The sequence below is a fragment of the Columba livia genome, chromosome 3, assembly GCF_036013475.1.
Source record: "Columba livia isolate bColLiv1 breed racing homer chromosome 3, bColLiv1.pat.W.v2, whole genome shotgun sequence".
NCBI classification, from domain to species: domain Eukaryota; kingdom Metazoa; phylum Chordata; class Aves; order Columbiformes; family Columbidae; genus Columba; species Columba livia.
Genome location: NC_088604.1, coordinates 74,133,535 through 74,157,589, shown reverse-complemented (window position 1 = coordinate 74,157,589; position 24,055 = coordinate 74,133,535). Strand labels below are relative to the sequence as shown.

Genomic DNA, 24,055 nt, shown 5'->3' with positions numbered 1-24,055 from the left:
CTGCTATTGCTTGGTTTTTGACAATCTCACCTTCCCAGCTTCCTTGAATAGGCAAATGTCTTTTAAAAGCTCCTGACTGGTCTTTATGCAGAGAAGTCTTAAGTGATACATTGAAGCGATGCTTTAAGGACTATGTCTGGATGTGGGCAACCAGGAGAGCAGATGAATGAATGATGACACTACTTCAGATCAGGATCAAATCCAGCCCTTTATGTTCTCTCCAGCAATGGCTCACAGCCAGTTACCAGCCTTGGCAGTTGCTTTCCATCAGAATGTATGTAATTTCAAGAGCTGGATTAACACAAGTGAAATACAAGAGGTAAGCAAATGTATATTGGGAGCCTTAAAAATCGCTTCAGTTCTGAAGTGTCACTTGTTTTCTTAAGCAAAATAAAATCTATCAGCCTTGAAGATTCACACAGCCTGGGGAAGATGGGGACTATATTATTTTCTGCATCATTAAATAAATTAAGTAAATCCCAGCAGGGGAGTTGTTTGTGCAGTCTCGGTGCTTTAAAACAATAGTCAGCTCCACAAAGGAACTTGGCTTGTTTATACCCTGTGTTGGTGTGCTCTCTCATGCGAACTGCATAAGCATCACTTGGCACATCGGTGAGAGCACAGGCTGGCTGTCCCCTTTCCAAGGAGAGCCCCTCTTCCCAGACCATAGGCAGGTTTCCTCTGTTATTCACTCGCTCTCTTCCTGGTCTGCCCTAGGACTTTCTCAGCTGCACAGGAGCCCAGATTCAGCTAGTTTTACGGTAGGAGGAAATACAATATTGAAAAAAAGCAGCTTCTACTCAGTTTCTTTAGGTAGCTACCTATGTGCATGCACATTGTGCTTAAGGTCACGTCTGTCTCCCTACCAGCAGCCAGGGATGGGAGATGCGAGAGTCTGATGGGACATTTCACCATTGCTCCTGTTCATACTGGTGGCAGTGACCAGTTGCTGTTGCCCAGCTGACAGCCACAGCCACCTCTGTGGGCTGAGATGGAGGTGGCACAGGCTTCTGTTGTGTCCCCACTCTGCACCCTCAGCGGCTGGTGAGCACTGGGCTGTGCTGCTGGCCCCAGACACTGTCCGTCAGAAGGGAAAAAGCGGCAGGATGGCAATTCCCACACGGGAGATCAATACACGGCAAGTCATGTCCCACAGATATGGGCAGCCTGGATATCTACAGCAACAAGCAGCAGGTGCTGGCTCTTAGAGTGGGGAAGGGGGGGTTTTCACAGGGATGTGTTCATGAATCTGGGCACCTCAGTTCTAGTGTGGTTGTGCTTCCCGCAGCTGTGCTCTCCTTTGATCTGGCTCTCAGCACCATCAAACCAAGGCCATAGAAGATCAGTGGCACTGCTAACAGTGTTATTGATGCCTAGTGATGGTACTGATGATACAGTTGGAAAATGCCGGGAGTTTGCAAGTCACTTTCCCAGGAATGGAGCAATCGATGATGAGGATGTTGTATGTATTTGTAAATTTAGTTTTGCTTCATAGGCAGCTTCCTTCACAAGGCTCACTTCACACCTTCCCTTCCTGTGTGTAAGTATTCCCTGCTTCACAAAGTTGCTGTAGATCACCAAGGATTGATATTAATAATTCATTTTAGAAGGGATTTCAATTTCTTGTGCTTTGGAGAAAACGAGCTTTAGTATACAGGCTAAGTGAGACTCAATGTGGGAGATGGGCAAAGTATTTTATGTTTGTATGCTGTGGTCTTCATTGTTCCTTACCCCAAAGTACACTGGAGCATCACAGATTGGGTGAGGATTAGATAAGCCTCAAGAGCAACTGAGCCCAAATGTGGTATGAATCCTATGAATAAATTCAGCATGAAAATCACAGGGCTGACATTCAGATGTAGTGTTCAGTTTGAAGGACTGATGTTTCAGTAATCTTTTCTAAAAGAGAAGCTAAAATGACTGTATTTTATAAGAAAATTCTTAATCAGGTGGTTGAAAATTCTTAAGCAAGCTGAAGAATATCATTGTGCTGTTTTCTAAGTCCAGCCTCAGCAGAAAACAGGCTGTTCACTTAATATTTTTCTGTAACTCACACAACTGTTGTTTGTGTTAGAGACCCATGTTCTGCACGTAAATCAGAGAAGATGAGCCAAAACAACATTAGCAAGAACTAAAAGCACAGCAGTTGCCCTGTAATAATTATGATCTTTATAAACAAGTGTGATGCATCCCAGCAGGTACTTGCCGTTAGATCACTTACTTCTGCTTGGTGTTGTTGAGTAGTTAGTGTTGACTTGTCACTGTCAGCTTTGGAGAGGGGCTTCTCTCTTTACAAAGCGCTCGGCTGAGGATAGAGAAGCTGTGCATATTTCCAGCAGAGGCTGGAAGAGCTGTCGCCTCACCTGAGAGCTGTCAATTTAGCCCATCATCCTTAGATGGGCTCCTGAAGGCTACTTTTGTCCAGATGACTTGCCCTACCAGTTCCCAGTGCCAGCTGTTGCAGGTTCTGTTCAAAATAATATTCTGCAGGGACTGTTTCTCCTCAGAAACCCTGTTTTGCAGGTATCTGCCAAATGCCCGGGCCATGCATTTGTCAAGGATTTATTCACCAGGAGGCTGGCTGGCTGACGGGTGAAGTGGGAACCACTTTCTCGTCTCCTGGTCTCTCAGGTGATTGAGGCTTATGATGCTGTTATTCAACTGAGGTAGTTGTTCCACACAGAACAGCCAGCCCTGCCTTATTTATCCTCCAGCCCCTGGATGTCTTAAGAGATTTCAGTGTCTCGGTTTCTGTGGGATTCAGTGAGCAGCTTGTCATTTCTGAAGCCCGCTGCAGGATGATCACTAACAAAATAGCTCTGGGACACAAATGACCCTCTAATTTGCAATGCCTCGTGTTGTTTTCTCCTCAGTTCCCTTCATTATCCTCAGTGACTTGAGGGATGAACGGATCACACTCTTTGATCTCGCAGAGTAACCAAACCATTCATGAAGGCAGAGATATTGTAGCAGAGAAAAATCTCCTAAATCTCATTAACAAAATACACTCCAAATAAACACCATTTTCCCCCTGTTTTTCACCCCTCTGTTACTGGCTTGAGAGATTCTGACTGCAAGGATCACTGGAGGCCTGGAGGAAGGTAGGCATGGTGATGGATGGTTTTTAATCCTCTATTTGTTATTCCTTTGGCACCTGCTTTTTGGCATATCTGACTGATTAGCAGGCTTGCAGTTACACTCACACTTGACCAAGAACAATGTATCAAAAAGTTAATTAAAAGAGATGGTGAAAATGGATATTAATTAAATCAGTTAACAGTCTGGGACCTCCATAATTACTTAAACAGAAATAAGGCGTTGGTAGCCTGGTCTGTCTGGGCAGATGGGAGAACAGGGGAATTGGAGTATTGTGTTTTCTTTCTCAGCTCTGCCACTATTCCGTGCCAGTGAAATTCAGCTTGAAATCTGATGACAATTAAGTCCCACAACCGAGCAAGACTTCAATGCACTTGCTGTCTGCAAAGGGGCATTTCATCCTTCCTGCCCTGGACAAGTAATTAAAGTCAAAATACTTAAAAATATCATGGCTCTGGAAGACAATTAGAACATCTAGTCCCTACGGTGGAATTAAAACTGTGGTTTAAGCAGCTGGGCTTCTTGTGCTTACATGGTGGGAACTATGTGGTGCTGCAGAGGGATGACTAATGCAATAGTTGGGCTGGGTCTTCAATCTGGCTCCTTCCCAGGGCGAAAGGTCCGGCGATTAGGAACGACGCATACCAGGACGCAGACAGAAATTCACGCAGATGCAGAGATCTTGTTCAGGAAGGAGCGCAGAGCCTGGACAAGCAGAGAACTGACCTAGGCCTACGCTATTTTCTTTATTCGCCATTGACAATTTATAGGATTTACAGGTATGGGCCTGGACTAAGATGTTTACAAAAGGTGTTTTTCCACTAATTGTTATTAAAAACACACTAAACTCATGTGATGTTTGTCTCACTTGTTTTTCCACTCATTCACACACCAGGCCCAAGGACATTCACACATCCCATACACTTGGGGGCAGTTATCTGGCCTGAGATACCATTCTCACGAGTATGGGCTATAACTTTTTACAATTATGAGAAACGTACTTCAAAGTAATCTGTCCAAGGCCCATTTTATATTATTATGTTAGTATTATGTCTTTGACCATCCAGATGGTCATGTTAGTATTGATCTTCCTTTATCATCCAGGTGGCTGGAACCGCACATCTTGCTTTCCCACATTTTACTTTCCATCAGACAGGGGGACATGCCCTGCTGCTCTGGGGCAGCCCCCCTAACCCTTTTGGTATTAAACCACGTATGGCATTCCTGACAGGAGGCCAAATAGCACTGGTTTGTGTAAATATGCACCACTGAGCCATATGGCACAACCACGCTCTGCCAGGGACCCACAAGAGGTTTCTGCTGCTACAAGTGGCCTCTGGAGGAATTGCACAAGCAGGCTTCTCCCTGGCTCCCTCCCTCTCCAAGGCTTCTCCCTGCTTCAAGCAATTGCAGCCCATTTTCTTCACAGCTTCACAGGGAGAGACTTGGAGGAGGCCCTGTGCAAAACAGCCCCCAGTCTGGTGGTTTGGATGCTCAATGTTTAAAAAGAAGTCTTTGTCCTTGTTTTACCCTGCCAAGGGGGGAGTACAAGGGACCTCATCTTCTCTGGCTGGGACCACTGCTTCACTTGCTGGTGGGTCCTACAAACAGAACCGTGACTTTCACCTCTGTGTTAAACACAATGGTGGTTGTCTTTTGCAAAGAAGTTCCTCCTGTCAGTATAAGTGACACGGGCTCTTAGGAAGCCATTCCAAGGGACTGGCAGGTGAAGGAATAACCTGGCCAGGCAGGAGTGCCTTGGGTGCTGATCTCCTCCTCACCAGACAGGCCACCCTCAGCAGCACATCTCCAAGTGCCTGGGGAACGTCAGGATAAAGTGGTGGGAGTGAGGACCTCGCAGGACTAGGTGCCCTGCAAACCACAGTGGCCCAATATTAGATTTTATGATTTGCATGCCTCAATTCCCCCAAAGCTCAGAAGAAGCACACAGGCTTTTCCACATCCATCTCTTAAAATCTGATAAGCAGTGTTTCTGGTCACTCATCTTCTCCAGCCGAATTCTGCTGGAAGCCACCCGTGGTCAGTGGTAGAAATTTTAATTACTGGCAGCTTGTTTTATAAGCCACAGAGGTCCAGATGTAGCCAGTTCCATAATCCTGAAATATAAATAATGCATTATTTAATACAGATTCTGAAGTCCCTTCAGGCTTGCAAATTAGCCAGTTAATAGCTTTTTGGGTTAGACGTATTGAACATTGTAATAACCTGATGTCATTTTGAACACAGTGATTAAGTATTCAGTTTACAAGACAAATGGAGGCTCATTACAGTCAATCAGGGAGGAATTACATGAACCTAAATTGCAGGTATTTATCACAGTTTCTCAAAAGAATATTTTACTAGTTATTTTGAAAGAAAAAGCTGCTGCTTTGTTATTCTGTGAAAGTACTGCCTCCTTTATAAAAAAATTCTAAGGCAATCTTTTTTCAATCCTAATGTTTTATGGTAATCCAATTGCACTGTATTATCACAGGTCATTGTGAAATTAGATAGCAAGTGTGACAAATGTATATTCTACTGACAAGTTCTTAGCAATCTGTTTTAAGTTTTTGCCTTTGTGGTGACTAGAATGAGAGAAAGCTTTACTTTAATAATGCAATGGCAATGGTAATGCAATAGGAACTGATTCAACAGCCAGTGAATTTCACTACACTGGCCAAAAAAAAAAGAAAAAAAAATACAGCAAGACAAAGTAATATCTGATATGCTTAGTTTGTTGTGTTTGCTTAATTTGGCAAAAGATTGGAAATTTGCCACTGATTTAGAACTCAGTGATATAAGTAATACAAAGTGCACTTAGTTAAATGCACCCAGATTCAGTTTTTTATTATAGCAATTCTTAATTATTTCAATTCCACCCATTTATTTTATACTATAGTTTTGCACTATGGTTATCTTTTTTATGAGATTGCCTGAGCTGTAATAAGGCTGCCAAAAGTCAATTACCTATATTGGGGTTATACTAATACATTGTAGTAGATGAACTGGAATAAAATAATACCCATTTAATCAAGGATTTCAGAGTGATATGTGAAATAGCATTATGACTAGATTTAGAGAAAGAAAGCCAGGCTGAGGCTGCTTTTCAGAAGCTTGTTTAACATTTCTTTCCTGTGAAATTCTTTACAGAACATGAGCCAAATGCTACCAGCTCCAGCTATATCACTGGGGGCTCCTTTTGCTTTAAGATAAAGTTTTATTACCGGTTGAACGAAACACAGTCCAGCTCTGCTAATCAGTAACCTTTGCATCACAAATGGATTACAGTAAAGCTCCTGTTTTAACTCCCTGTTTTCAGTAACAGCATGTTTCTCTTCTAGATTATTTGGCATTATCCATATTTAGACTGTGAGAGGCTGTGTTTCTACTCACTCCTTATGCAGATATAATTTATGTGAGCATTTCCTGAAATGTCACAGTCAACTTCAATTTCATTAAGAGACGTTGGTTGTCTAAGACAACTGGAATTTGTGTTCAAGCAACAGAGCAGAAATGTTGGCACAGAAAAGCATGTTAATTGAGTAGTTTTACCTTTAAAAGGTAGTTACATTTCCATAGGAAGAAGGATCCAGTTTTGTCTTCATTTTCTTTATTCCACACAGTAAACCAGATATAAAGTCTCTGAGATAGTGAACATGCCTTGATGCAGCCTGACTGTGCCAGACAGTGTATTACCAAATTATTTTTCTGGGTTTTACATGTTCACTTGAATTAACTACCATGTGGCCTGCTCTCAGAAGCATTTCAGAATAGTTTAAAGTAGAGAAAATTATATAGTAGGTGTAATTCCTGTGAGACAATAAGCAGTTCTATTATAATAGATTCGGCTAGTTGTGATTATTTTGGGGAAACATTTTAGTTTTGGGAAACCTTTTCCAGTTTGTTAGGCAAAAAGTGGCATTTGGTCAGAAGAAGAGACCATCAAACCAGCTGACATGCCATCCAGGTTGGATGAACAGCCAATTTGTTCCAAGATTCATTCAGAACATTTCTGAATCTCATTTGCTTACACTGAGATAATTTGCTACATTTTCATTTCCATCCTGCAAAAACAACTTTCTGCAAGTTGTAGACTTGCTTGTAGACTTTCTGCAAGTCAGGATTTTATTTCCCAGCAAGCCTTTTCTAGACTTCAGCAACCACCAGAAAACATTCCTAGTGCAGCCAAGATACTTGCAGTTCCAAGAGTATCACAATGCAGAGCTGTGCTTTATTCTGTAGCTGGATCAAAGCATCAGCATTTCAGACAATTCAGTTCTGGAATCCTGGGACTGCTTGTACTTCTAATTTGAACTTCTGCCCTGTTTACATTAGCCACCTTGTTCTGGTTTGTATAGAAGAGAGGAAGAAACCAAAGAATGAAGTGACTTGCTGCAGTAAAACCAGCTGTGACCAGAACCTCATTTAGTGCCACATGTACTAGGTAAAATTAGATTTGTAGCATTAGTTGCTCTGTTTTGCTGCATAGTATTGTAAGGGATTTGGCAGAAGGCTGGTTTATGTGACAGAGAGCCAAGTTATAAATGATAATGGTTTGTTCCTACAGGTGCTGGTTTACAAATAAAATGACTGCGGGAGAAATAGAGTCTGAAAATAAAGTACTACATATCTGAGTTCAAAGTGTACTAATTTATAACATTAAGGCAAATCAGCAAGCATCTTGAAATGCTTCTTAGAAGACTTGAATTTCCGCCAGACAATGTTCATTGCCCATGTGGGAATGAATTGTCACTGTCCTTGAAAACCTTGAAAAGTGGAGCTGGTGGAAAGCTGTGCTGTCAGTCCTCCCGAAGAGCACATATCTCTGAAGTGCCCACCAACTAAGAACACTGGCCCCTCAGAAAACTTTCCTAAACTTCATGAAGGGCACTGCCCTGTGGGAGACACTGCTGCGAATTTCTGTTCTGCTTGATTTGGGTTATTCAGGAGTGAAAAGCTTTCCTACTTAGCAAGCAGAATAAGCTCTTGTATTGGGCTCTCCCAAAAACTGAGATCCCACCTAGAGGCTGTAAAGCCTGATGCACACATGGGCCATTTCCCATAGAGCTTTGACAGAGGTTTGGGGTTTTCTTTGAAATAAACTCTGCACCATGAGAGCTGCTGTGAGGCAGGAGAGTGTTTTGAAACTAGGAGGGATAGATCGGAAACTGCTGGTCTTCCTGGTGGATATCGTACTTCTAATTCTGGCTCTTTGAGTGTCAGAGGTTTGAAAACAGGTAGCAGATTCACAGGTATTCATCCAGTCAATTAGATCCAGAGATAAAGAAGTAAACAAACTGAGGAACTTTTTGATAGCTATTTGCTTATTCTGTGAAAGAAGCATGAGCACGATGAGTCAGCTGAGCCAAACCTGAAGTAGTTATTTGACTCCACTGAAGATCTGTGATGGAGTTTGTATATTTTGATCAGGAATGTATTTCTCTGGCTGGAAATAAGCAGAGCAGGAGCCAGAGGAGAAAAATTGTCTCTCTCAAAACTGTTTGGAGGATGCTGTCTGAGAGGTCTAGTAATTAGATATACATTTAAGCCAGGGCAGCTGTTTGCATGGCTTTTGTTTGTTTTGTTTTGTTTTGTTTTTTTGCTAAGTGACTCTTGGCTTCTTGGTCATGTTCTATTGTAAAATAACACAGCCACAGAAATGGTTTAATTGCTTTATGTAAGAAACTTTAGTCAACCATGTCACAGTAATCTCTCAAGGCACACTGCAGTAAAACTTGTAAAAATGTTTTGCAAACTATTTAGGATGTCATAAACAACATTTATCTGGTTTTAGTGATACTGAGATATAATTATTCAGGTAAGCCTTTGCCTCTCCAATGATAACAGACAGCTGATTAAGACACTTTGAAAATAATACTGTGTTTCATATGCCTTCTTCTCATATGCTTCTCAACAAGGATAATATGTTTTTTCTTTCAACAGGCTATTGTGAGGCTTTATTATTGCTTATAATGAGGTTGGTGATATTAAAGTGGAAATTGTACCTGTAATTACTCAAGTCAGAATATCCTGACATGAGAAAATAACATTTTCCAAACCCCAATTAACTGAGCTAAATGAAGATTCAGAGATACATATAGGACTTATTCTTTGTGACCTATAGAAATGATAGGTGTATAATTATTTCTAGAACATTTAAGCCAGCAGTTATTTTAGCCATTTAAGCAGCGGAAGCATTTACAGGAACACTTTCAGTTGGAGAAGCAAAAGAAAGTAAAAAGACCATGTTTTAACTATGAAGTAGGAACCTAGGGGTTTGGAAAACAGTGAATTCTGAGATAAAACTACTTTTTACAAACAATTTAAAAGCCGAAATGATGCAAATTTACCATTAAAGTAGCTACAGCAAGTTGTAATTTTTTCTACATTAGACAATACACAGTTCAGCCATCATTATGGTATTAAAATCAGAGGATAAATTAAAGGTATTTAATAACCACATATGTATCAACTTTATTGAACAAGGTGCCTAAGAACATGTATCCAAATATTAAGCACTGCAGAATTTTTGTAGAAAACATCGCAACATAACATTTGCATATAATTAACTATAGGACAGTTGTCAAAATAGCAATAATATGCTTTATGAAATGGGAGGACAATAGACAGACAGAAATACCCAGCACAAAGTAGGCTCCAGACTTGTAGTGGCTGTGAATGATATTGAACTCATTTGAATTCTCATTCTTTGCCTAATTTCCATCCACATACATCCCAAACAATCATCCCCAATCACAATAAAAAAAACCCAAAACATTAAGTGGAATACTTTTTAAGGACCTCTGGGAAAATGAGACAAAATCAATTTCTGAGAAACTGGTTGTACCCTTCTTTAGAAGAGGAAAAGGACTGGATTTCACTCTCTGCTATATCTATGCAATTACAGCAGAACAGAATGTGCCCAGTAATTTTATAATTGGGTTTATGCCATCTGCAAAGTAATTCTGATCCCTCCAATATTGTCTTCTCCTATAGTTTTATGGGCTAGAAATGATATATGTAGCAGATTTTATTAATAGTTGCTAGCACAAAGTATTTGTCAATTTGGTTTTACAAAAGTGCATGAACTGCTAAAACATTTGAAGGTTGTTGGTTTGACCCATTCTGTTCAGCTGCAAATCTACAATTCTTTGTTCACTACACAAGACTGGTTTACTAGAGAGCTTTGATTTCTCTTTCTCCACTTTTAAGTGCAAGGGGTGAAACTGGCTCAGATGGTCCAGGCTGTACAGATGACCCCTGAGGTCACTTGTATTCATCATGAGGCCATTATATGTAGGAGGTTACCCAGGAGGACTAATGGTTATCTTGGCAAAAGAATAAATTTCGAAGCATCTCGGCAAGAACACAAGGCTTCCTGCTTTTTTCAGTGGTTGGCACAGAGTATCAGGTGCAACAGGAAGGAAGTAGAACATGAGTTTCTCATTTAGTAGCACTTATTTTTCAAGCCAAAATTTAATTATCAAAAAAAGTCTCTAAGACAATATGAATCTGTACCTAAATGGATTTCTAGAAGTAATGATTCATACATCTCAACAGTCCCTCCAGCCCATACATGAGCCTCTGTTCCTATTTTAAAAACTTCTAGAATGTAGAAAGACTTTTTAACAAGTCTGTTTTATTTTCTGTAATGATACAAAATATTTATACTAATATATTACAGCATTTGAGGGAATCTATGCCAGATAAATATAAATAGTTTTCTAATTGCAGTGATGTTTGGGTCTGTATGAAGTCAAGCAAGTCATTAACACTAACTGTATTTTCCTTGCTGTATTTCTGGATGATGCTGAAATTGCTAAATCTGATAAAGGAACTTCTGACCCTCAGTTTCAAGTCCTGTTTGTAGAGTCCTCAGGCAAGTCATTAAATCTGAAATTTTGTTAGGATCTCTAAGCATCATTTTCCGTTGTCATATCTTAGTGCTACTAGGCAAGGTCTAAGAAAGGTTGCACGTGTGTAAAACAGCCCACATCCTAAGAACATTGACACTGATTTCAGCTTGGACAAAGATGACTTACATAGCAACTTCACTTGATTGGCATTGAACAGTGGATTTAAGAGTCCTTCTTTACTTGGGAGAAATTCCCGCTTACCTTCTGTGCGGTTAACATCATTTTGCAGCCTTCTAGATGCCATATGCTCTGATCCTATTATCTTATTTGGTCTTAAAGCTCATTTTCAAGGCCAAGATAGGTAGGATTTAATCCTACCTTTGCCATAAAGCATAATAATATTGTGTAATACTGTTCCCTGAAGACTACTTAGGAGAGTTAAACAAAGGCTTAATTTGGGACAACTTTGGTAGGAAGTCTGAGGATGTGTGAGACAAAGCAGTACCTCTGATGTGGAGAGGTGGAAAAATACTTCAGTTAATGCCAAATGGAAGCATTAGATCCCAATTACTTTGGAAAGTAAAAATACTCTTATAAAGATTGATATAAGGAAATAATATGTAAAAAAAAGCAACACAAGTACTAAGAAATCCCCTGTGAAGGGACACTTTGTTTTAATAAAGAGGCTACATGCTCACTCAGGATGGAGGGATCCTTCCTTTAGCTCCCTTTTTTGCCTCAAAGGACCCATATTTCCCACCACTCATAAGAGTCCCTCACGTGGCAGAACAGTCTGGTTCGGGTGACATTGGCTGTTTGTATGGCTGTTTCCCTTTGAACAAGATCAAGTCTTTGCTGACAGGGCTGGGTCTCAGGACTTGTATCCATCTGTTGAACATCTGAGACACTAAACACAGTCATGAATGGCCTCTTCTCTACTTCTTGGTTAATTTTTAAATGTTTTATGAGAGGTTAGGCAGCTTTTTCAGCAAGACTGAGGTGTTTCTCCATCCAGACAATAACAATTAAGTACACTTGTCAGGGTGTAGAGAGTAGGAAGTGTGGGTTAAAGTGTCTCCAGGGCAACGAGGTGGCAGCAGATCTGCATTGCCAAAAAGGAAAAGCAAATCCTGCAATCCACTTTTTTGTTTGCTTCCTAGATTACATTTTTATATAAAAGAAAGATGTATGGAGTAAAAAGGTGCTGGAACTAAGCACTGTAGATAAGGTAAGAAGTACATGTCAACTAATCTGGACACTCATTGTTTCACAAATGTATTGCTATAGGTGAACATTATTTTTCTGTCTTCCTGTGCTTTTGTTTTTTTAATTTTAAAAGGGATATCATTCTGCAATGCAAATAATTTAGAATCCAGTTCCCCTTCACTAAACTTGATAAATGCCTCCAGAAAACTTAAAAATGCTTTAGAGTTGGAAGGATGGAAAGAGACTCAACTCATCATACTGGAAAACTTCACAGCGATAGGCTCCATGGCCTTGTCATTGCGCACTTGTTACAGGAGGTATCAGCCCATGCCAGGCAGCAGCCAGGGAAGCGTGAAGGTGACAGCAGGATCCTGTGATGTCCTTTAAGATGCTGGTCCAATGTGCACAGCCTGTAGAGGTGGACAATAGGAGCTCACTCTGGTCAAAGGCTGTATGCAAAAGGGACCAGTGCAGCCTGATGCTGGAGAAGGCCCCGTGGAGAAGAGTTGATTGAATGTGATAAGGTGCACAGGAATTCTGCTATCATTATAAAAGCTCTAAAGTCCTTTCCAGTGGCATTTGTGTGGATGGCCCAGGTTCGCTGAATGGTTAAACATTTGGGGTTAATTCCCAACATTACCCTCAAAAAATCAGTTGAAGGCAATAATTGTTTATAGGAGTTAATTAAACCCTGAAGATCCAGGTAGGTGTAATGAAGATAGAGTAGGGAAATACTAGACCTTTGAGCTAATCAATTTGACTGTGGACATGTTAAATGAAGCTGGGGAACGAAAGGGGAATTATCCTTTGTATTTTGTTTTACTTCTTATTGAGGATAGATGGAAATGCTGTGAGGGACTTTTACCAAACTGTTCAGGATTTGAACTGACTGAGACCCTGTGCAATCCACCTAAACTTGAACCTTTTGTGTTCATATTGCAGTTCTAGTGGGTAACAGCAGTTCTGAGCCTGCAACATATGCCGTGTGTCTGTTTGAATGGCTCTAATGAGGCCAAGGGAGCTTTGTTATGAAAACTAAAAGCATGACTGCTCTTGCAGAATTCTGCTCTTTGCAAGGAAAATTGTGCCTCATTTGCACAAAGCTGAGACCTTTGTTTTGCCTCTGGTTGCCATCGACCATTGCCCTGCATTCTCTGGTTGAGCACTGCTATGGAAGTGCTAAACTCTGGTCTAATTTCTGGCTCTTTCTGTTAAGCCTTTGGCCAGCTGATGGTCAGGCTCATTTGGTCACCTTGAAATTTTCTTGGAAGTGGCCTCAAAAGTAATTTATGATAATAAATTCTGCTATTCTTGCAGAACAACTGTGTTTCTTTTCTAATACAAGTAAGTTGTTATTGATCAGTACTCATACAGCAACTTTGGCAGGCTTTTGCTTTTCATGCCTTGCTTCACAAATTGTGCTTTGAATATTATTTTGAGAAATACAAAAGCAAGCTAGTGATATGGTTCTTGAAGCAGAATGTGGAAATCATCATTTATAAGGGGACATAAAACCTAAGCCAAATATAAAAATCTACTCCAGGCTTAATTTTATTTACAGTCAAGAAAAAAAAAAATTGGAACACATTTATTAAACTATACTTGCTCCAGAGCTTTTCAAAATCTATAGATAGTGAGATAGCAAATGGATGATAAAGGAAAACTGAGGAAATGAGTAACACAGAACATCAGATTGTTTTATTAGCTGTGATTAATTCTATTGTATCCTTTTTTCAATAATTACCATTAGCAACACACCACCACTTTAAGTTACTATTACTATAATTTAACACCCATCTGAATAAAAATAGCAATGAGCTAGTGCACATCTGACTGACACCCCCACATGCCAGATGTGAGACTACATGGGTGCCTGCACTCTGTTTCTTCCCTTACAAACACTCTATACCCTTGCTCAAGGGGAGGATTTGTGCCTGACCCATAGAAAGCAGGACCATGAGAAGTCCAGCCCTGGTGATGCAACAGGGAAACAACTACTCTAGTCTTCCCAGGAAACTTCATTCCTGGAAAACTTCAGCCCAGAAAGCATTCCCAGCACTAACACCACAAAGTACTTTCCCTCTGGAGCCCAGGAGCAGGTGTCCCTCACGCAGGTGTCCCTCACTACACTAACAAGGGCATATACATTAGTGCAGCTGGGGCTGCCAGACCTTTTTCTGCCTTTCTGGCTGTGGTCTCTGTTGTAGCTTCTACTGCTTCTGTGCGTGAAGGCAGTATCCTGGGGCAGCAGCTTTGCTGATTCAGTGGCCATGGAAGTGTGATATCAGCGTGAGCTCCTGTACTGCTGCAAGTGACATGTGAGTAAGGAGGTTTTGAACAGCCCCGTTTCCTTACTGCTTCTCAGGTGGGGGAAGGAGGGCACTTAGCATAGGAAGGTATGTGCTACCAACCTGGCTTATTCATCTTGAAAAGTGGTAACTGGTGTGGAAAACGTGTGCCCTGTGCAAGCAGGCTTGCTGTTTCTTTCTGGGTTGTCCTGCTGTTGTGCTGGTGGGGAGGGAGACTGGCTTGTGTGCCATGGCTGCCCCACCTGTGGGTACCCCTGTCCCAGTCTGTGCCTGTCCTGCTGGTAGGTAGGAATCCTGGTTTGGGCATTTAACTCTTTTTGGTGATACTGCTATGGAAAGTGTTTGCTTGACCCGGAATGTCTATTTTGGAAAGAGATGCTATAATGCAACTGGTGTTTCTTTCTGCGAGTGAGCAGTGCAAACGATAAATGGTGGTTTCGTCCCTTTTGTAGTGTGTGTCTAATTTGCTATCAAGCTTTTTTTTTCTTTTTTTTTTTTTTTTTTTTTTTTTTTTCTTCCCCAAAAGAAACACAAAATGTGAGTTATGTGGGGGTGGTACACTGCTGTGCTGTGTAGCCTGGTTTTCTGTTCACTCTCACAGCACAACAAGATAGTAGGTCTGGCCTGTGGCTTATCTATCCTCTTCTCTCCCCCCGCTCTTGCTAATAGCAACTGCGGTAGAATCACATAGCTGATGGATGCAGCTTGGGCTGCAGTCTAAAAAGCCTTCAATCATCATCCATAATATACTTAATTTCTTGAGCTCAGATATTCAAATACAAGGCTGTACCTCAATCATCAGATATACTTGTCTGTAAAAATAAGTGGCTACTGTGTTATTCATTTGGAAAAAGTAACCAAAATACAGCATGCAACACATTAAAAAAACAAACAAACAAACAAAAAAAACACACACACACACACAAAACCCACACAAGAAAAACCCCACAAAAACTGTTCTATGTGTTTAAAATTAAAAACAACGAAGAAATTCACTTAAAAAAAGAAAAGCTGGTTTTAGCAGGGTGGGGGTTTTTTAGTGTGTTATGAGGCTTTTGCTGTTGTTGTGTGTGGGGAGTGTGTGTGTGTGTGTAGTGGTTTTGTTTGTTGTTTTTGTTGTTGCTTGCTGTGTGGTTTTTTTTTTCCTTCAGAACTGGACATGCAGCACCAGCAATGTTTAGTAACTCTATTTTGTTTTCTCATCTTCCAGCTAAGCTCATCTTTAAAAAAACCAAACAAATGCTAACTGGTTGAAGGAGAAGAACTCTTACTATGCATTTGTATTTGGGTTAGAAATTCTTGATTTCCTATTTATTTTGTGTATGCTTTCTGCAGCCTTTATTGATTTGAATGTCATGAGTTCTGTTAGAGAGGTAATAAATCCCTTAGAAACTAAGGACTCTTGATGTTACAAAGCTTCTGTAATAATAGAGCATTAGTTCTACTCAGTTTGAATAGACTTTATTAGTTTCCTGACTGTAGATTAGATCACTTGAAAAGGAATTTGTGATGGTGAAGTATGTCACCATTACTTCAGTCAGTGCTGTCTTTGCTCCTGTTTTGAGTGGGTGAGATCATGATTTACTGAGTGAAAACCAACCAGCGTGCACAAGCCTTCAAAGTAAATTGAGAACAAAACCCCCTGATGTCTTGATTCCTTCCCTCCGCTCAAGGGAGCAGCTCCCCCAACTCTGCCAATGCCAGAAGCATTCTGTGTGAATCTTTTGAACAGGTTTCCCACTGTTTCTGCAAATATTGTTGCTGAAAACTTAAGTATCTGTCAAAGAATGGATGCGTTTATTTTGTCTGAGTAGACATACTAAAAGGAAAATTAAAATCTACAGTTATTTTGTCTTAATGTGTTTAAGTAGGTCCATCTTTAGCGGGATCTAAATGAAAGTGTGCCCAAAAGTGAACTGGTACACTTGTCCTCGGTCACCCATAGTGTCTGTGTCACAGTTATTAGCTGAATTACTGTGTGGATTTCTATGACTCAGTGTATAATCTACTGTCACAGTAATGTAACCCTTGTTGATTTATGCTTGAAGAGTATTGTTTGCAGTCTCCTGATATTTCTCTGCGTATTTCTGGGCAAATCTGCCTCTGTGCTATCACAATGTTTCCTAGGCTACTTATTCAATTTTGTTTCTGTAATGTAAGCTTTTATTTGTCAAATCAATTTTTTGAATTTTGAAAGCTTATATGGAAAATTTAGTTCTTGAGCATTCTGTCACCAGAATAATATTGTTCTGTATCTGAAATAATAACTTCATATATAGTTAGCTTGATGATTTGCTTGCACTTCTAAATGTAGCTACTGACAGCAATGGTGACCTGTGCAAGAGTAGTCTGTTCCATCAGTGAAGGCTAACCAAGACCTACATTTATTTCTTGGGCTCAGTTCCCTGTGGATATGCTGGAGTAGGACAGATGATTTTACCTTGTTTCAGTGTAACCACATCACACTGGTGAGGTGCAGACTTGCTGCCTTATTATCTTCTTGGTGTTTCTGCACAAAATTGATCTTTGCTTCCGTTCTGCATGGTCTGATTGAGGCAGCAAACCTTTTCCTGCTCCTTTCAGAAAGGGAGAGTTTAATCAGTTGGTGGTGGAAGCTGACTTCAGAGAAGCAGTGGGTTTGCAGCTACCATCTCTCTCTCTTGTGCTCTATGGTCCTTACACTGTACCCCACTGCTTTGGCATTGAGGGGGCAGGCCTGAGGCTTCCCTTGGTTCTTGGGGAGCAAAGGAGAGTATTTTTGGGTGGTGATGTCTCAGCATGGTGTGAGCACGGAAGAGAGGGTAAGTATAGCGAGCCCCTGGCTCACGCTTTATTCCTGCACCACCTGAATTACTCTATTGCTTCCAAATCAGTCTTCCTGGCCCCAAATTGAGGGCAATGCAATTGCCCTTTTTTCCTCTCACCCCTTATTTTGACTGCAGCAAATGTTCAAGCTATGCTGCTGCTGCTGAGAAGCTTTGATTCAGTGTGACTTGAGCTACTGTGTTCAGCTCTCCTGCCTCTGACAGAAGGGGCTGTGTGCAGCAAGCAAACAGAAAACTCTTTGCTCAGCCAAGGTGCTGCTGCTGCAACAGTAACTGGCAGAGTCCTTACCTTCCCTGCCCTACTGTACTGTGAGCTGCTCCTTGAAGACTTATGCAATGTACTTTGGGGAAAACACATCCTCTTCTGTGCTTGTTACCTGAAAACATGCAGTCACAAAATTTACTGTGGCCTTGTGCAACAGGAAAGCTTTCACTCAGCTCATTTTATTTGAACTTGTTTAACTGGTGTTTTTTAGTGTAATGGGGAATTACTATTCTAGTTGGGGATATTCCAGAAGCTTGCACAGGGGATTGTTGTGTAAGACACTACTTGACTGAATGCCTCTGAAAGTCAGCATCTTTGCCACAAGAGTCCCTTAATTGCCTATAAGGTGCAGGGGGTAGCAGGTAAGACTATCCTATGTTGGCAGCTCAGCCCTGTAAGTGGTTAATGTCTCACACGGCAAGGAGGCTAACAAGGTTTGGATGTTGGGCAAACTGTGAGCAAGTCAACTCAGGTGTTCCAGCTGTGCAGGCCACCCAGTGCAAGCATGATGCGATAATCAGATTGCTTTCAGAAGAAACCAGTCACCACCTGGTTTAACGTAGGTGGCAAAATTGGAGTATCTAGCTGAAACAGATCTTGGCTGATACCATACGATGCCACTTTGTGAAGTTTTCTGCACTGGCTTACGAGCCTCAGATCACACAGACTGTGAAGCCAGGCCCAACATTGTACCTCAACTACATGTAGAGCACAGTGCTGGAACACAGTGGGACTCCTGCTGTGCTGGCCAACTAGACCTACTGGGAACACCAGCTAAGCCATGTACTGAACATTGGCCTACTCCAGATATCTGACCTATGCAATTCCTCCAGTATTTAACTATTCAGTGACATAAAGAACTGATTAATGTAGGATGTATCAAGTACTTGCAGCCTTAATGCAGATAATTAACAAAGATTGATGTGAAAAGTGTTCGTTTTGCTAAAGTTCTGTGTAGCCTTTGTCCCTGTTCTGCAGGGGCACCAGGTTGGTTGGTAGTACTGGGGCGTGGAATGACCTTACAACCCTTGATGTTATAAAGAAGGTATGTATTTATTTACGACACTGGACACACGGGGAATCATTTCACCTAATACGTACGTAAAATTACAGTAGCTGTGAGCTTGGTTAATGCAGTACAGTGTTACATATTCATGAAAGTTTTAGGAATGCCTGTACATATTCATAACCTGTCCCCAAGAAGGCAGTTCTTATTACAATGAGTTCCGGGAAACCATTTCCATGATCTCCACCTCCTCCTGGTTGCAGCTGCACAGTGATCGTGAACCTGGGTCCTCTTTCTCTGTACACGGTCACCTTTGGTCCAGTGTGATGAGTTGGTTAGGTCTCAGACTGCTGGGCTTGTTAAAACTGACGTATCTCCTGTCCTGTGCCCAGGTTTCTGTTACCTAGTTCACCCAAGGATGCACCCAAGGATTATTATTTTTGCAAGGCGTCAGTGAAGTCCTGTTTTTCGTACAATAAGTTACACAGAGTTAAGCGAGGCTAGGCAATAGTTATGTGGGGTAAAGGGTTAGGTCTCTAAGTGTCTTTAGTGATGTGGGGTAGGGTTAGTTCTCAAGTGTCAGTTCTTTAAGTGCTAATTAGTTAATTGTCAATTCCCTGTATCATTCCCCCTTTTCTGAGAAGTTAGTAAATTCTTTTACTAGTGTGATGATTCTTTATCTATGTTTTATCTGGCCACAGGTAAGAAGGCTACTTCTACCTGAGAAAACCCATCTCTATCCTTAAAGAGATTTTCCATGCAAAAGTCAGGCTCCTGGTGATTGTCTACTGCGCTGCTGAGCTCTTTTGGGGCAGCTGACAACCACATGGCTGGTGCTCCGGCAGAAATGACATCTTCTGGGCTGCAACAGGAGCTTACATTCTTTGGCATGGTGACCCCGCTCACTGCAGCTGTAGCATTTGTCTTCTCTTTCAGGTTTCTTCTTGGTGAGGTACTAAGTGCCGCTTGGGCCGGTCACCCAGAAGGACCAAAAGGTTACCCAGAAGGTCCAGAAGGACCAAAACATGTCAAGGTGGACATAACCTAATTTCTTTGGTAGAATTTCAGAAAGGCTTTGGTTAATTACTACAAATTTAAAGCTCTCTACTGCAGAAGTGGGCAATGTAATATATATACTCTGATTGTTTTGTGTCAGGGATTGGCTCAAGGAGCATGGACATGAGTCCACCAAGCAACTGTACGAGCAGAGCCCATTTTAGTTGACATAAATAGGCCTTAGTTAGCTTGAATATTAGGCCGTGGGGAAGGGGGAAATGGAAAAGTACTGACTAAGGCAGGGTCTGCATATTCTTGAAGAGATAAGGGTCAGAGGAATGCGGAATGTGCATAGTAAACTAAACCCAAGTAGGTGGAGTAAGTAAATGTAACCTTTTTAGTGCTAAGCCTATTAGATAGAGACAAGTATGCATAATTATGGTATTTGGTATAAATACGCGCTATCCCGGGCAGTAAAGTTGAATCATGCTTTATCACTCACATTCAGTCGGCCTGCGTGTTTTCCTCAGCTGCGTACTCGCAGTTTTGATTCCAAAGCACCAGTTTAAAGCGTTCCCCCATGGTTTTATTCAGATCTTGCTTATGCCAGTTTTCGTCCCACTTGTGTGCTAAGGTTATGACTGTAAGAAACACCATTTTCCAGGTTGCGCCTGGGTTACACTCCATGGTGCTTTGCAGGCTTTTTTCACTCTAGAATGATGGATCCGGGCATTCCGTTCTTTAATCTTGATAGCAGTGAAGTATGTCGGGAGGACTTGAAATGGACCTTCCTATTGTGGTTCCAAAGTCCTTTTCTGTAAGAGACTTCACATACACATAATCTCCCAATTGGATGTTATGTACTGGCCCATCCAGACCCCTACTCCAAGTTCCAAACACGTTTCCCAATTTTGTGAAGTTGTTTACCCAATACTACCACATAAAAGTCATCATTTTATCCCCTTCTTGTGCAGACATCCCCTTCTGTACCACTATAGGGTCTCCCACACAGGATTTCAAAAGGATTTAGCCCTTCCTTTGCCCTTGGCCTTGTTCATGTGCAAGAGGGCCAAAGGTAAAGATTGAGACCAAGCCAAATTATCCTCCTGCCCCAATTTTACAATTTGTTGTTTAATTAGATGGTTAATTTCATTTCTTTTTTTTTTTTTCTACCTGGCCACTGGATTAAGAATAAGAGGTATGTAGTTGCCAGTCTATTCCCAAATGCTGGCTGATTTGCTGTACAATTTTTGAAATAAAATGTGGCCCTTTATCAGAGGATCACAGTATCACAGTATGTTTGGGATTGGGAGGGACCTCAGAAGATCATCTAGTCCAATCCCCCTGCCAGAGCAGGAACGCCTAGATGAGGTCACACAGGAAAATGTCCAGGCGGGTTTTGAATGTCTCCAGGGAAGGAGACTTCACAACCTCCCTGGGCAGCCTGTTCCAGTGCTCTGTCACCCTCACTGAGAAGAAGTTTATTCTCAAATTTAAGTGGAACCTCTTGTGTTACAGCTTGATCCTGTTACCCCTTGTCTTATCATTGGTTGCCACCAAGAAGAGCCTGGCTCCATCCTCATGGCACTCACCTTTTATATACTTATAGACATTAATAAGGTCCCCCCTTAGTCTCCTCTTCTCCAAACTAAAGAGACCCAGCTCCCTCAGCCTTTCTTCATAAGGGAGGTGCTCCACTCCCTTAATCATCTTCGTTGCCCTATGCTGGACCCTCTCCAGCAGTTTCCTGTCCTTCTTGAACTGAGGGGCCCAGAACTGGACACAATACTCCAGATGGGGTCTCACCAGGGCAGAGTAGAGGGGAAGGAGAACCTCTCTTGATCTACTAACCACCCCCCTTCTAATACACCCCAGGATGCCATTGGCCTTCCTGGGGTGTATTAGAAGGGGGGTGGTTAGTAGTAGGATATATCAGCTGGAACTCCAAACCTTGGTATTATTTCTTGTACTAATGTTTTAGTTACTTCCTGAGCTTATGCTGTTCTGGCAGGGAGTACTTCTGGCCAACCTGAAAAGGTATCAGTACCAACAAATATCAGCACCCCTGTTTTCTTGGGACTTCTGAAAAATCAATTTGCCATTATTGCCCAGGTCCATTTCCTTTCTGAATTTGACCCATTTCTGGCTTAGGTATATTCTTAGGATTAGTCTGGAGGCAAAGATCGCATTGCTGTGTCACCTCTCTTACACTAGCATACAAATTTGTAGTTACTATTTTTGATCAAATGTTTACTTAATGGTTCTGCTACTAAAGGCCAAACTAAATAGGGGATAACAGTAAGTTTTTCCTTGTGGAGTGTGAGCCCACCCTTCCTCATTATATGATTTCTCTAAATCTATAACAAGTTTTCAGTCTTCCTTAGTATATTCTGGCTTACCTTCTAAAATAACCTGCCCGTCAGGGACTAGGGCACTTTCTACTTTTACCTTTTGCTTAGGCACCAGTTTTGCCTCTCTGTCCACCAGCTCATTTCCTTTTTCCAATTCCGAGCTCACTTTCTGGTGCGCCTTGATATGCATGGTTGCCACCTTCTTAGGAAGTTGAGCTGCTGATATTTCTTCTGCACGTTTGATATGTTTGCTTTGAGAGTTCAAGAGTCCTTTTTCTTTCCAAATTGTTCCATGCGCATGCACGACCCTGAAAGCATACTTAGAGTCTGTATAAAAGTTCACAGTTTTACCTTCAACTAGTTCTAGAACACAAGTAAGGGTAGTTATTTCTGCCTTTTGTGCTGAAGTACTTTTAGGCAGAGGTCCAGATTCCATCGCTTCATGGCTAGTAGTTATAGCATAACCAGCATGCCTTTCACTGTTCAGGATATTGCTGCTTTCGTCCGTAAAACAGTTCTCAGTGTTGTCCATAGGATTGTCCTTTAGATCTGCTTGGCTGGAGTATGTTGCTTCAATGGTTTCCAGGCAATTATGATGAACTGGTTTTCCAATGTTACCACTGAGGAAAGAAGCTGAATTGACAATGTTAGTGATGATGATGTAGCCTGATATTTGAGAAATCTTTGTGGGAAAGCCAGCGTCCCCTTTTTCTTTTAGAACTGTAGACACTGTGTGGGATACTAGCACAGTCGTTTTCTGACCCATGGTATATTTCCAGGCCTCCTGTATGTTCAGTACCACTGTTGCAACTGCCCGCAGGCATCCAGACCACCCTTTTGCAGTTGCATCTAATTGTCTGGAGAAATAGGCTGCTGCTTGTCGGTACGGGCCAATATCCTGTGCCAGTATACCTGAGACTATTCCCTGCTTCTCGTGAGAGAATAGAAAAAAATTGTTTACTCACATCTGGGAGTCCTAAAGCAGGCGCTGTCATCAAAGCCTTATCAAATTCTTCAAAGGCTCATGTAGCTCCTTTATTCCATTGCAGGTGTTTCTAATCTGTGGCTGCTAGTACATACAATGGCTTGACAAACAACCCATAATTATAAATCCACAACCGGCACCACCTTGTCATGCCCAGGAAGGGTCCGTAATTCTTTTACAGTTTGAGGCTTTGGAGTTTGGCATACAGCCTCCTTTGGAGCCTGTCCCAGAGTCCTCTGCCCTGCACTAATTTCATAGCCCAAATAAGTTACTTGTTGCTGTATCATCTGGGCTTTCTTCTGTGATACCCAGTATCCTTGGAGCCCCAAAAAATTCAATGACCTTACAGTTTAGGTTATGCATGTCTTCTGTGTCCTGCTAGTAATCATCCACATATTGTTGCATCTGTCCTTCATCAGATGGGTCTTCCCAAGATTCAAGATCTTTAGCGAGCTGATTTAAAAACAGCCTGACGATATTCGGAAATCCTTGTGGCAACACCGTCCATGTGAGCTGGGTTTTACATAAATATTGTCTGGCTGGCTTCACAGAGAGAGAGGAAAAAAGGCATCTTTTAAATCTAAAACAGTAAAATAAATCAAATTAGAATTAATACAGTCAGAAAGGTGTTTGCTACCACTGGATAGAGGTCCTCCGTTATTCTGTTTATAACCTGATTTGTATGAATTTCTCTACTACTGGCTGAATTCCTTCCCTGTCCTCTGTTTTCTAAGGGCACTGTTTTATCCTTACCAGCTTTTGTCCTTTGATTTTTAACTCTATGGGTACAGCATTTTTGCCCTTCCAGGTACATCAGTAGTCTATATCCTGGGATACACTTGTTGCACGACTTCTTCATTAATCTTGCCTTCTGTGGGAACAGTTGCTAAAAGCAAGCTCATTATTTTCATATTTTGCTGATCATTTACCTCCAGAGTAATTTCTCCTTTTTTTGAATCTGATTACAGCATCCATTTGTTCCAACAAATTTCTCCCAAAAAGGTTTCAAGGAATTGGACATATATAGAAATCTATCAATACCTACGTGTTTACCCAATTTGTATTTCAAAGGTTCACAAAAATATGCCCTTTCACTGTGGCCAGTGACTCCCTTTACCTACTATGTAATTGTTACTTATTGTCAATCCACCAAAAATTCC

General features: G+C 41.4%; 1 protein-coding gene across 5 annotated transcripts in view; it reads left to right on the top strand.

The window, feature by feature from the left end:
- The first annotated feature begins 14,070 nt into the window (after positions 1-14,070).
- The window catches only part of RPS6KA2 (ribosomal protein S6 kinase A2), a 309,958-nt gene continuing 299,973 nt past the window's right edge, over positions 14,071-24,055 (top strand). For 2 of the 5 annotated variants that reach the window (XM_065057605.1, XM_065057603.1), the window contains exon 1: positions 14,076-14,476. The gene's annotated coding sequence lies outside the window, so the exon portion shown is untranslated. Of the gene's footprint in view, positions 14,555-24,055 lie in introns of all 5 variants that reach the window. The other 3 variants (XM_065057598.1, XM_065057604.1, XM_065057607.1) reach the window with 3 other exon arrangements.